The sequence below is a fragment of the Rhinoderma darwinii genome, chromosome 2 (assembly GCF_050947455.1).
Source record: "Rhinoderma darwinii isolate aRhiDar2 chromosome 2, aRhiDar2.hap1, whole genome shotgun sequence".
NCBI lineage: Eukaryota > Metazoa > Chordata > Amphibia > Anura > Rhinodermatidae > Rhinoderma > Rhinoderma darwinii.
In genome coordinates this window covers 27,425,620-27,440,477 of record NC_134688.1, presented here as the reverse complement: position 1 = coordinate 27,440,477, position 14,858 = coordinate 27,425,620, and the positions used below count along the sequence as shown (strand labels likewise).

Genomic DNA, 14,858 nt, shown 5'->3' with positions numbered 1-14,858 from the left:
TGCCAGTCCCCACCACATGGGACACCCTTCAGCCCTCCATGTTTTTTGTTTTTTTTTACATGGACAGCCATTCATCTGATATGTCTGGCTGGCCAGGGCTCGATTTCTGTGATGAGACAATCCATTTAGCTACCAGAATCTCTAATACTGGCAGTTGCAGTAGGGCTACCAGTGCATGAGGCTGAGCTGCAATACCAGACACAGCCTACAGACACAGTGGCGCTGTATCTGGAAGCATTCATGTTATAGGACCCCTTTAAAAGACTGAGATTGCCCCTGCTTCACAGAATTGATCTGTTTGACTGCAATTTTCTGAACTGCATGGCATAAGGTATGTTCTCGCTCAATGGTCTTTATGTCCCCCACCGAAGAAGAGCACTGGGGGTGGGTTTCAAGATTTGTAAATTGTGGTCAATAACTTGAGAGAGTAAAAGAAAGAACAAGTGTAGTCAGTAGCTGGAAGAGAAGGAAATGACCGGTTGCGCCCCTTGAGGCCTCGTGGAGTACAGGTGGCTGCATAACAATTCATAGTGAGTTTGCGTTAACCACAACTTAGGTGATAAGGCAGTTCTGTGAAAACACTTTAATGTATGCAGAGGGAGAGAACAACATCAAGACTCTGCGAGTGGCAACAGACACTAAAATGTTAATAACTAGTAACGCAATCCGAAAGCCAATCAATCTTCCAGGCATTGCATGCCGCCTTATTTTATTTGTGTTCATCAAGTCACGTGGACACTTAGGAAGGATGTTTCTCTGTACACAAAGCTAGAACCCAACTTTCATATATGCAGAATATATTCGGGTATTGCTTAAAGGGGTGTTCCTGCCATATTAGATAAACCATCAGTGTCTTAGGCCTCCTGCACACGGCCGTGTCCGTAATCACGGGCCGTGATTGCGGGCGACGGCCGCGGCCAGCCGTGCACATTTCTGGCCTGTGCTCCCGTGCAAAGTATGGGAGCACGGCCCGTAAAAATCAAAATACAGGATATGTCCTATCTTTTGCGGTACACTAAAACGGCCCGGACACCTTCCTGTAAATAAAGGGGAAGGTGTCCGTGGACAATAGAAGTGAATGGGTCCGCAATTACAGGCGATTTTTACAGTCGTGTGAATGGGGCCTTACTGCTGGGACCCGCACTGATGCCTAAAATGAGAGAGCCATAGCCCTAGTTCACGGATTAGAAAAATCTGCCTTAAAATTCAGAATTTTAAAGCCGATTTTGAATTGCCACCGTTTCGACACTACTTTTTTTTTTTTCATATTTTTTTGCAATTTGGGCTATGTTTTTTGGTGCTGATTCCAAAGCGGTTTCCACGCCAAAATCCGCACCAAAAATCTTAGTGTTAAACTACCCTTACTCTACTCAATACCTAGAAGAAATCATGTAATGGGGCCTGTAGAATTAGTAACTGTCACGAGGCCTACGGAGGATGGTGTTGGGCTAAACTAGGGAGTGGAGTGTAAGGGATTTCTAGGTGTTCACCCTTTAACCTCCTTACAGAGGTGTGGACTTGGCTGCCAGCATCCCCTGGTCGCTACCCCCAGGGTAGTCTCCGCTGGCAAATTTGAACGTGAGCAGGCGAGGTACAAGAACAGCAGTAAAGATGCAGGGTCCAGTACTAGCATAGGTCAGAGCAGGCGGCAGATTTTCATTCAGGTTTAGTAAAGCCAGAGGTCAGAACAGGCAGCAGACAGATGAGGCCGAGTTTAGGCAGGTTTTTTTTACAGAGCTAAACAAATTAGGCCAGATGATAGCCAGCAGTTATATAAGAGAAACGTATAGTCACAGACCGACTGATCAAAAAAAAACGACACAATAAAAGGTACCGTAACTTTTTACTTCATATTGATAAACAAGGAGGTTGTCCTTTAAAAAAGAGGGTGGGTCAAAAAATGCTATAGGGAAAACAAACTAACCCTGTGAAAGATAGTCCAGCACTCAATCCAATGAAAGAAAACCTTAATCCATAATGATTAAAGAGAACCTTCCACCTCCCCATACATGTGCAGCATGTAATGGGGAGGGCTGCACAAACGATAGGGCACTTTACATTTTTCTTCTACCTCCCTCCGTTATTTAGTTATCGGTGCCGTTATATTTGGCGCCCGATATTTAAATAACCCCCTGAACAGTCAAAGGGGCGTGTACTGGCAAGGGGGTGTGTTACTATGGCTGTGAACACTGTCCAATCAGATATGGACAGTGCCACAGCAAGAGCGAGGAGAGTGTGCGATTGCAGTCTTTTCACCCGAACTGGCAAGGGGGCGTGTCACTGCTACGCACAGTGTAAGAGCTGTGGAGAGGAGCGCGCGCACTCACCGCTCTTGTGAGAGACCAGTCTTGTACTTTGTCTGCCGAACTAGCAAGGGGGCATGTCACTGCTACGGACAGTGTAAGAGCTGGGGAGTGCTTACACTGTCCGTAGCAGAGACACGCCCCCTTGCCAGTTCGGCAGAAGACTAATCTTGAGAGTGCGTGCGCTCTCTCTCTCTCTCCTCTCTCTCTCTCCTCTCTCTCTCTCTCCTCTCTCTCTCCTCTCTCTCTCTCTCCTCCTCTCTCTCTCTCTCTCTCTCTCTCTCTCCTCTCTCTCTCTCTCCTCTCTCTCTCTCTCTCCTCTCTCTCTCTCTCCTCTCTCTCTCTCTCCTCTCTCTCTCTCCTCTCTCTCTCTCTCTCTCTCTCTCTCTCTCTCTCTCTCTCTCTCTCTCTCTCTCTCTCTCTCTCTCTCTCTCTCTCTCTCTCTCTCTCTCTCTCTCTCTCTCTCTCTCTCTCTCTCTCTCTCTCTCTCTCTCTCTCTCTCTCTCTCTCTCTCTCTCTCTCTCTCTCTCTCTCTCTCTCTCTCTCTCCCCTCTCTCTCTCCTCGCTCTTGCTGTAACACTGTCCATATCTGATTGGACAGTGTCACAGCCATAGTATCACGCCCCCTTGCCAGTACAAGCCCCGTTGACTGTTCAGGGGGTTATATCGGGCGCCAAATATAACGGCACAGATCTCTAAATAACGGAGGGAGGTAGAAAAAAAATGTAAAGTGCCCCAGGGTTTGTTCGGCCCTCCCCATTACTTGCTGCACATGTATGGGGAGGAGAAAGATTCTCTTTAAAACCGAATAAAAACTTTCCCAGGAAGGACGCTTACGCATTTTGAACCGAACATTTTCTTAGTCATAGCTGACTTCCTAAAGCTCCCGGTTCAAAATTTAAACTACTTGGAAACCCACCCCACGTGAGAACACTCTCAGGAAATTAATTCTACGTGTGCCAGCCAAGATTCACAGAAAGGGTCATCATAGAAACAGGTTAATACGCTATCGTTTATGATATTGAACACAACATGCTAGTCTAATATTACATTTACATAATTGGAAGACCAAATACGAGTATTTGATACCTTTCTGTAAACATGTAGCAAATGTAATGTTACTTAGATGCTTAGCAATTTAAGGTGTTGTGATTCAACATGCAAGTTAACGCCTTCATTGCTTATCGGTAATAAAAAAAATCCGCAGCCTAATACAGTAGCATCAAAGTGAGTGAGAGAGAACAAATCTCATCCGCACGCTGCGGAAATGATGAGCAGAAAAAAACGCTCAAATTGACGAGCGGTGCAGAGTTTTATTCCGCAGCATGTCAATTGTGTTTGCGGAAACTCTGCTTATTTGTTGCGGGTTTTCCCCATTGAATTCAATGGGGAAGTAAAATCCACAACAAATAGCAGTTGCGTTTATTCCGGCGGAATCACAGCGATTCAGCCGCAAAAAACGCAACTCGGAAAACAATATAATCTTTTACTTACTCAGAAGTTTGTTTCTTCCTCCAGGCTGGCCGTCCTGCTGGCCATCCTGGGATGATGCTTCATGTCATCCCAGGAGGCTGGCCTGCCAACTGGCCGGCTGAATGTTAAGCACCACAATTTTGTTCGGTTTGTCACCCAGAATTCCCTGTGTCCATCGGGGCAGATACCGCAGCCTGATCCCAAATGATCCACGGCCCGGTATCGGTCCTGTGGTTGGGGATCATTGCTCTAGAGTCTAGACTATTAAATCAGGGTAAAGGGTTGGGGGTTGAGGGCCATCCCGTGAATAGAGGCGTTGCCCTTATTAGGCAGGGTGACCCCGTAGGGTTTAACAGCGTCCATTTATTTTGCCTATAGCATTTTTTGACCCACCCGCTTTTTTTTTTTGCTTTTTTGCTTTTTTTTAAAAGGACAACCTCCTTTTTTATCAATATGAAGTAAAAGTTACATTTTATTGTGTGGATTTTTTTTTTTAATCCGTCGTTTTTCTCTGTGTCTATAGAAGTTCAGGCAGGGTCGGTAATAGAAAATCTAAATACAAGTCTCCAAGGTGATACCACTAGCAAGCTAGAGTATGGGTGGTACCCTTTCGTACCCAGGAAAGCTGGGTGGAATTTGGCGCACAATGGCCCTTTTAAGAAGGGTCGGCACGCATTACAAAGTTCGGCGCACACACAGGGCCAGGATGAGAGCAACGGCCGTGTGGGAGGCTGTAAGCACATCAGAGTGTAGGAGAGAAGCCGTGGACTGGTTTCCAAAGAAAGGCTTTTCTAGAAGTCGAAACTTTGGTATTGTATGGGGCATCTACAATAAAGGATATAAAATAAATGATATACTGACGCCATCTTTTGCTTTCTTGGACTCTGTGATAGTGGATCTGGACTATTCCCCTGGGGCGGTCTAATGCATTCTACATCCTTGCCTATATCGGAGACAACTGGTGCTGCTTTCATCTTTTTATTTGTGGGATGGGTTTCACTATAGTCACTCATACATTTTTAGGTTTTGAGTAGTTCGATTCTTGACCAGCTCCACCAAACTTGGAGGGATCTAGAAATGTCTAGGTTTTCCTTTATTATGTTTCTATTACATTAGTTTCATATAGATCTGGGAGGAAATCCAAATACCTTAAGGCTTTCACGTCCTGCCAGTCAGCAGAGTACAGACTCCCACCCATTTTGTGTGACTGTAGCTTTAGTAGATCTGCAATTTGTATAAAAAAGGCAGCCTGTATTTAATGATATCCTCATTGTATATACAATTCACATTTATGGCTGCTTCCAATTCGCGCCCTCACTCCAGGAGCCGCGTCCGAAGAACGATTACAAGAGGACCACCCTTCTGTTTACTTTAGGTTACAATAGACCGCTCTTTTCTTATCTCTAAAAATGGTCTGAAGGAAGGAAAACTGCTCAATAGGAGAAGATTCAGTTGTCTAGTGCTGTGAGCTTCTATAGTCGAAGCTCCTCACCCAATGGAGTGGTGATTGGGCCCTCGGCTGGCCCTAAATATGTAGAAAACGGTTCCTAGCAGTCATCTTTTAGTTATGAGTTATGGTCTATTCACATTGTACTTTTGGCGTCTCTGCCTGGAAATCTCCCAGCGTATAAACTAATCGCTTCTATAGGATCCCAATCACCCTATGGATGCCAAAAGATTGCCTTTTGTCATCTATTAGGAGGGTATACCTCAATATACATTTTTAAACTGTTTAGAATAGTGTAGTCGACTCACTCATTTATACAGCGGTACCCCGAAAATAAACGTATATTGTGTGGTATAAGCTTTTTTTTTTAAGAGACTGCGAGCCTATGGGTGATGTATGCCATCCATATTGGCATACATTGGAGGTCGAGGAATCCTCCAAATTTATACTACATTCAAATTTGCGAATGAGGTGTGAACAGGCCCTTACGTGGTTCTTGAGAGTTTTGCAGCCTTCAATATATACTTTTACATTGCAGCTGGGACTTCTTGCTACCCCAGCTATCACTAGATCCTTGCAGATTGATTGTTTGCGTTCTCTTGGCAATAGCCCATAAAATGTCTTTGCAGACGACATTAAGAAATACTCAAGTCCTTTTGTAGAGGGGAAACTTAGACAAATCTGATCTAGCACTTGTGACAATTCCCGTGCTTTGTATTTATTTGGCAATTCACAGCAGACTTTACACTGCAAATTGAATTCCTGCCTGGGAGATTGTAATCTTTTCCGCAATCCGTGTTTACGAGATAAGGAAATATCACCAGGTTATATAGGGCTGTAGAGTCAGTGGATTTGAGAAAAACTGGAGACATTTTACTGCAGTTTTTGTCACCGAACCCTAATTCTTGTGTCTCTTAAATGGAAGGTGTCATGATTTTTTTTAAATTTTTTTTTTTATCATATTGCTTTTAATATTATATTTTCAAAAATTGTATTGAATGGTGTTCTCATGTTTTACTTTTTAATTTATTCTGACTTTTACTTCTCTATGGGGGCTGCCATTTTTTTTTCCATCTCTGTATGTGTCGACTAACGACACATACAGAGATACTATACGGCAGATAATCCCCATAGAGAATGCAAACGGGAGCCATTTCATTCTCCGTTGCGTGCGCCGTGTGGGAGCTTGCGCCGCTCCCACACAGACCAAAACTAAGCTCGTTCGTAAAGCGAAATCCGGCGCAATTTTCATGTGGACCGGAAGCCGCTGCCGGCCAGTAAGATGACTACTTCCAGCCGCGGCTTCCGGCCATATGTTCAACGAAGCGAAGGCGCAAGGAAGAGGAGCGTAGACCAGTGGAGGCGTGGCAGGAGCAGGTAATTTATGTTCGTGTATGATGTGTGTATTATGTTCGTGTATGATGTGTGTATTATGTTCGTGTGATACTGTCTGCTGAGCCCTGTATCTAATCCTCCTAGCACTGTGCAGTCGCTCATAAAATGGCGGCACACAGTGTAGGAGGTTTGTAGACATTGAAACCCTTCCTTCTCCTGGCACTAGCCAGAAGAAGGGAGGGGGGATTGTGTGAGGACACTATAGGAGAGTGTGTCCACCCCAAATTTGCAGCATACATCAATGAGGTTGCTTTACCACAGTGATCATGCTGCAATTTTGGGAACTGCTCCCTCTAGTGGCCAGCACATGGAAATTTTATAATATTTCCTGACTGGTGAAAAAATTAAAACCATGTGTAATGTGTAAATACTAATTGTTTAACTGAAAAAAATTAAACATTTCTAGCAACACATAATTTATAATTAACCACTTATTTTTACTGGCCTAGTCGCCAAGGTGAAACTCTAATTTGGAAGCCATTTTTTATTTTATTTTAGGGAATTGCATTATGAACCTTTTCCAAATATAGTGTTGTTGGAATCTTAACAGAAGCAACTCTAATGTTTTCGCACCCCTGTAGGCTTATTAATAAATTGTTCTCTTCTTCCCTGTAGAATTCTGCGAAAGGGATCCCTACAGGGTTTGTCTAGTGCCCATAGCAGCAACTCCCCCTTTGTAAAATGGGCAATTGTAAAACGGCTTATTATTTTGATCTATAATGTGTTGACATCGTTTTGTTTTTTTCTATTTTAATTATTAATAATAATAAATACATAATTTGCAAGGAGGAGCAGCTTAATATTAAAATGCACCAAATTACTGTGATCTGGATAACCTGCGTTGTGAGGAGTCAAACTATGTACTTAAAGAGCTTTCTTTTGAAAACCCATTTAGTCACCTTGAATTAATAGAGGGGAGTACTTTGTTAGAGACCTCAACAAATAAGCTAGAGCAGAAAATTACTGAAATGGGATTGCCTCCCTCTTTCTGGAGGATCCAGCACGTCCGCACATTACACGAACATCCCATTGATTTCAATAGGCATTATGTAATTCTCATTTCCCCTGTGGTGTTGGCACTGCTGGGTCTACCCATAGGTTACAGCTGATTGCTGTAGATCCATGCAGCAGGACACCCTGTGATCAGCTTTTCATCTGGGGATCCTTAAAAAGGGATTGTAAAACGTGAACAACCCCTTGTTAAAAAAAATGTTAAAACCGTACAAAAACAATCCAAGATAATAATTGGCAATATGTGAAAAAAAAAAAGGTTACTTAGTATAACACAAAACTTGAAATTCCTGTGCCTCAATGTAGGAATACATTGATTTCTTACTGATGCTACCAAGAAAAAGAGGAGAAATTCTAAGTTGTTTCCTTTGGGCATGGAGACTGTGTGGCAGAATAGTGTGTATATTGACGTGTAGTGCCATGTCACCTGGGATTAACTACAGCTTTGACCTTGTACTACTGACTGCAAGAAATAACAGCCACACGAAGTCTCCGTAATAGATTTTAGTTAAATTTCACCCTATTATTGTACAGAGCTGTAACTTTTTTGATGTTGAATAATTAATTTATTATTCTAAAACCCTGCACGAGACTGATCCCAAGCAAAGGGGTCTGGTGTTGTACCCATTGCGGGACCACTTTATTCAGGACATCAGTAGCTGTCACAGTTACTGGACTTCTGGCGATGTTATTTATGTCCTAGGTATCATGTAAATAACGTGCTGGAAAACCCTGTAAATGTTTTAATTTTCGCACAGGTCCTAGCATTGTTTATTTTCTATAAAATTTTTATATTGTGTTTGATCACAATGCGCGTCCCATACTAAACTGTCTACAAAGTACAGAAAGTTTTACTGCATGACCAATAACAAACATGTCTAAACCAGTGATAAATGGTTTTTACCAAGCCATAAAAGCACAATAAAAGGTTCTTAATATGTGTTAATCTGTGGACTGTCTGAATGTGTGTGATGAGACATGTACAGCATCTGTGCGTTCTCTCTTATGGGGAGATTCATGTAAATGTATGTGCAAACATGCCCCATTAGGATAAGTGCAGTAACTATCATATAATATTACTAAACTTTTTTTTTTTTTTTTAAGCTTCCAAGGGAATGGCCCACCATAAACAGTAGAACAGCGCAAGGGGGATACACTGACATCTCCATGCTTAGCACAAGCATTGTACTAATGGTGCTTGGACTTGCCAGATTACACCACTTCGTTCATTTTAATGATTGTATACTGGTTATAAAAATTTAAAATCAGGATTGTGCTTCAAAAGATAGAAGATATATTAATCAAATAACTTCCTGTGTTATTTTTTTACCTATGTATTTCTCAGCATTGGCCGGTTAAGTGGAAATTCCCGTATTTTTCCAGTTTTAAACGCAAAAGTAATACCATATTTCTTGTTTAGATTTACTTTTGTTTTTACTCTCCAGAACACAGTAGACTTTTGCTTCTTTTTTTTTGCCATTTGCAAAAAGTTGGACTTCAAGGAAGATAACAACAAAATAGGATCCAGTATATGAAGACCTAAATGTCTGGTGTACTCATATGTCATGGATAAATGTGATAAGATCACGTTGGTGAAGTTTATGGTCTTGGACCAGCACAGTAGAGGCCCTTTTACACTGGCCAATTATTGGGCAAATGAGCGTTCTGTGTAAACAGGGCAATGATCAACCAATGAACGAGCAAACGCTCGTTCATCTGCTGATTGCATCATTTTAATGCCAAAAATATTATCGTTGTCGGTAGCACATCTCCCTGTTTGAACAGGGAGACCTGCTTCTGATATGATAGAAATGTATGGGGACAAGCAATCAGAGTAACGAGCGCTCGTTCCCATACATAGTTCCTTGAGAAAGGGGCAAATGAGCGTCGATCAACGAGCTGTCTCGTTGATCGGCGTGTGTATACACGGCCCACGTCTGGCCGTGTAATATTACCTTAAAGGAGCTCAGGGCATTTATAATCTAGTGACAATCTCCTTCATAATGTGATCGGCGCTGTAATGTAGATAACTGGTTTTTATTTTGAAAAACTATCAATTTTGAGCAAGTTATGAACAATTTTAGATTTATGCTAATGAGTTTCTTAATAGACAACTGGGTGTTTTTTAACTTTTTACCAACTGGGCGTTGTGAAGAGAAGTGTATGACGCTGACCAAACAGTGACCAATCAGCATCATACACTTCTCATTATTCCAGCCCAGCTACTTTCACTGCACATCGAGATCACCCTGTGCTGTGTGAGTAAGTCCCACAGAAACTTTACTGAAATGTCAGAGTGTGAATAGACATCGCATCCTGGCTGGAGGCAATGTCTATTCGCTCTCAAGACACTTCGGTAATGTTAATGTGGGAGTAATTGACATGTGCCGTGAAAAAAAGCTGGGCTGGAACAATGAGAAGTGTATGACGCTGATTTGGTCACTGATTGGTCAGCGTCATACACTTCTCTTCACAACGCCCAGTTGGTAAAAAGTTAAACGCACAGTAATTTTTCAGGCATTTATAACATTTCCTAAAAATACGCCAGTAATGGCAATGGTCGGAGTACCCCTTTAATTCTTATTACAATTCCAACCGGTAAAAGACTGTTTACACTGGTGTTAAGGGTCCGTTCCATCAGGCCAGAATAGCACGGTCTAATAGAAGGGATGAAGGCAATGAGCCTTAACAAGTTGGAGGCCACCTATGTAGATGGTGAATAGCAGAAAGATTAGGTGAATGTCTCATATTTTATGTGGTCATTATTATTATTGCCCTATGCATCTGATATTTCGTCTTTGTAACTCTTTTATAGTTGCTGAATAACCATATGAGATACTGTGTAGATTAAAAGATGGATGGTACTCATTCTAAAGCTGACTATTTTAATCTGTCAAGATGCCAGTGAAGCTTTTACGAGAAATTAATGATGCAAGTGAAATACTGTTATTATATTTTGAGCTTCAGGTTAATTTTTTTTTAGTAACCCACTATTCCATTATCAGCAATGTCGTAGATAGTTAAAGAGGCTCTGTCACCACATTATAAGTGCCCTATCTCCTACATAAGGAGATGGGCGCTATAATGTAGGTGACAGCAGTGCTTTTTATTTAGAAAAACAATCTATTTTTACCACATTAGAAGCTTTATGCTAATTAGTTTCTTAATGCCCAAGTGGGCGTGTTTTTACTTTAGACCAAGTGGGCGTTGTACAGAGGAGTGTATGACGCTGACCAGTCAGTGACCAATCAGCGTCATACACTTCTCTCCATTCATTTACACAGCAGCATCGTGTTCTTACTAGATCACGATGTGCAGCCACGCACACACACACATTAACGTTAATCAAGTGTCCTGACAAATGAATATACATTACCTCCAGCCTGGACGTCATGTGTATTCAGAATCCTGACACTTTTCTATGAGATTTCCAGCAAGGCAAACGTAATCTCGCGAGATTACAATGTAAACTGTCATTTAAAACGAGATTACGTTTGCCTTGCTGGAAATCCCACAGAAAAGATTCGGAGGTGTCAGGATTCTGAATACACATGACGTCCTGGCTGGAGGTAATGTATATTCATTGTCCGGACGCTTGATTATCGTTAATGTGTGTGTATGTGGCTGCACATCGTGTTCTAGTAAGAACACGATGCTGCTGTGTAAATGAATGAAGAGAAGTGTATGACGCTGATTGGTCAGCGTCATACACTCCTCTGTACAACGCCCACTTGGTCTAAAGTAAAAACACGCCCACTTGAGCATTAAGAAACTAATTAGCATAAATCTAAAAATCGCTCAAAGTGGTTTAAAATAGATCGTTTTTCAAAATAAAAAGCATTACTGTCACCTACATTACAGCGCCCATCTACATATGTAGAAGATAGGGCACTTATAATGTGGTGACAGAGCCTCACTTAAGTGTATAGACGTTTAGAAAAACCCTATTTTCAAGGATTTCCCCATTGTTCTGTTGGGTGGTTTCCATTGTTATCTCCCTGTGTAAATATTGAGAGAAGTTCTCTACAGAAGTCATGGAGATGACTTTGGAATGAATTGATCTGGTGACCATGTCAAGTAAGAAGGCACCTTCCCAAGCTAAAGAGGTCAGTGGTTTTTGTACTTTGATCTGTGGTCCAACCAATGGTGTATAGACCATATTCTTAGGCTATGTTCACATCTGAGTTGTAGGCTCCATTCGGAGCCTCCATCGCAGATTTCGTCAAAAGAGGGATATCTTCTTAGTCAATGGAGTCAGTCGGGTGCCGGTGGTATCTGCCTCCTGACTGATCCAACTATGTGTCGTGGTGTTGGTTTTAAACAGAAAGATCGTGTATGTACTGCATCCATATGGACTTCTATATGTTTATAGGTAAACATGGCCTCGTTCAGCCAAGGTCCCTCACATCCACACTCAAGAACTGAATTTGGAGCTGGTTTGCCTTTTCCATTAGCTTTAAAAATGTATAGTTTCGGAATGAAGTTGCAGTTGGGCGTCCAACCTTGAGTTTGTTGTGGTTTTCTATGGATTAGCAGATTGTAATGACCTTTGATTCACATACAATTTACTCTGTAAACTTTGTTCTTGCTATATACGGTACTGTGTAGCTATAGGACTTCAGTAGTCCGTCGAGAAAACCCACACAAGTGAATAGAGCTGCTTCTGCATTTTTTGTTTTTACGGTCTTTGCAAATAGCAGGTTTTTTTTTTCCTCTTCCTAAATGCTGCTGATGTTTTTTTGCTTAATACCAACATAAATTTTGTGCTGCACAAGTATCGGTATTAGGTGACTCGTAAACGGGACTGTATCGGTAAGATCCAGAACCTTTAGTACCAGTACTTTTTGAACACATGCGATAACGGTCGGTCCAAAGTTCTTTCGGCGCACAATTAAAGTCAGAGATTCTCCTGGCAGAATGTCCATGTCTTCCTATGAAGGGAGAAGCTCAGTCAGTGTCTCCAGGAAATGGTTTACAATATTACATGTTGGGTTTTCAACATGTAACATGATCAAAAAGTTTAAAAAAAACAAAAATAAAATGTAAAGTTCTTTCAGGGTCGTCAGTAACACGTTCTGTTTTTTGTCCTTTTAAAAATGTCCTACTGATCAACTTCTGCTTAGTAGACAAATGGGTTAAGTGCCAAAATGCCAAGAGTTCAAATAGCAGAAAGAGTGAGTAATATTAAAAGTTCATATGATGCGATTACTTAGATAATCCTAAAGAGCAAAATCCCTGTGGGTTCATCCAGCCAATGTCTACAGATACTCATGTGGTTACATTTTATATGTTTGATGCGCTGTGTTCTAGACATTCGTTTTTTTACTTTCTAGAGAAAAAACAACGTTTTTATAGTTGATATCCTGAAAATAACTTAATTACCTCGCCGTCACTCATTCCTTCACATCAGTTCCTGCGCTAAAGAAGCTTCCAATCCAATTTCTCTAAAATGCAGAGGAAACCCACATGGGTACATTGTTGGTCATGGGACATTCAATCACGGCTCCAGCAATGCAGGACAGCTGAGCTATAATCAATAAACTTCACAAGATACTTGTGAATTGAAAATCTTCCTCTGTCCTGTGCCGCTTGTCTCAGTCGCGGCCTCATGTGACGTCCTCATGCGATGGCCATAGTCATGGTGACAGATGTCATAAGATCTTGCTTTCTTCACCCAAGTGCCACAAGAAAAGTACCCACTCGGATGCGGTCTAGTGCAATATATATATATGTATGTGTGTATATATTTATATATATATATATATATATATATATATATATATATATATATATATATATATATATACAGTGAAGGAAATAAGTATTTGATCCCTTGCTGATTTTGTAAGTTTGCCCACTGTCAAAGACATGAACAGTCTAGAATTTTTAGGCTAGGTTAATTTTACCAGTGAGAGATAGATTATAGAAAAAAAACAAAACAGAAAATCACATTTTCAAAATTATATATATTTATTTGCATTGTGCACAGAGAAATAAGTATTTGATCCCTTTGGCAAACAAGACTTAATACTTGGTGGCAAAACCCTTGTTGGCAAGCACAGCAGTCAGACTTTTTTTGTAGTTGATGATGAGGTTTGCACACATGTTAGATGGAATTTTGGCCCACTCCTTTTTGCAGATCATCTGTAAATCATTAAGATTTTGAGGCTGTCGCTTGGCAACTCGGATCTTCAGCTCCCTCCATAAGTTTTCGATGGGATTAAGGTCTGGAGACTGGCTAGGCCACTCCATGACCTTAATGTGCTTCTTTTTGAGCCACTCCTTTGTTGCCTTGGCTGTATGTTTCGGGTCATTGTCATGCTGGAAGACCCAGCCACGAGCCATTTTTAATGTCCTGGTGGAGGGAAGGAGATTGTCACTCAGGATTTGACGGTACATGGCTCCATCCATTCTCCCATTGATGCGGTGAAGTAGTCCTGTGCCCTTAGCAGAGAAACACCCCCAAAACATAATGTTTCCACCTCCATGCTTGACAGAGGGGACGGTGTTCTTTGGGTCATAGGCAGCATTTCTCTTCCTCCAAACACGGCGAGTTGAGTTAATGCCAAAGAGCTCAATTTTAGTCTCATCTGACCACAGCACCTTCTCCCAATCACTCTCAGAATCATCCAGATGTTCATTTGCAAACTTCAGACGGGCCTGTACATGTGCCTTCTTGAGCAGGGGGACCTTGCGGGCACTGCAGGATTTTAATCCATTACGGCGTAATGTGTTACCAATGGTTTTCTTGGTGACTGTGGTCCCAGCTGCCTTGAGATCATTAACAAGTTCCCCCCGTGTAGTTTTCGGCTGAGCTCTCACCTTCCTCAGGATCAAGGATACCCCACGAGGTGAGATTTTGCATGGAGCCCCAGATCGATGTCGATTGACAGTCATTTTGTATGTCTTCCATTTTCTTACTATTGCACCAACAGTTGTCTCCTTCTCACCCAGCGTCTTACTTATGGTTTTGTAGCCCATTCCAGCCTTGTGCAGGTCTATGATCTTGTCCCTGACATCCTTAGAAAGCTCTTTGGTCTTGCCCATGTGGTAGAGGTTAGAGTCAGACTGATTAATTGAGTCTGTGGACAGGAGTCTTTTATACAGGTGACCATGTAAGACAGCTGTCTTTAATGCAGGCACCAAGTTGATTTGGAGCGTGTAACTGGTCTGGAGGAGGCTGAACTCTGAATGGTTGGTAGGGGATCAAATACTTATTTCTCTGTGCA

General features: G+C 41.8%; 1 protein-coding gene across 4 annotated transcripts in view; it reads left to right on the top strand.

Annotated features, from left to right (window-relative positions):
- The window catches only part of SESN3 (sestrin 3), an 88,389-nt gene that overhangs the window by 21,017 nt on the left and 52,514 nt on the right, over window positions 1–14,858 (top strand). The gene's annotated exons all lie outside the window — the stretch shown is intronic.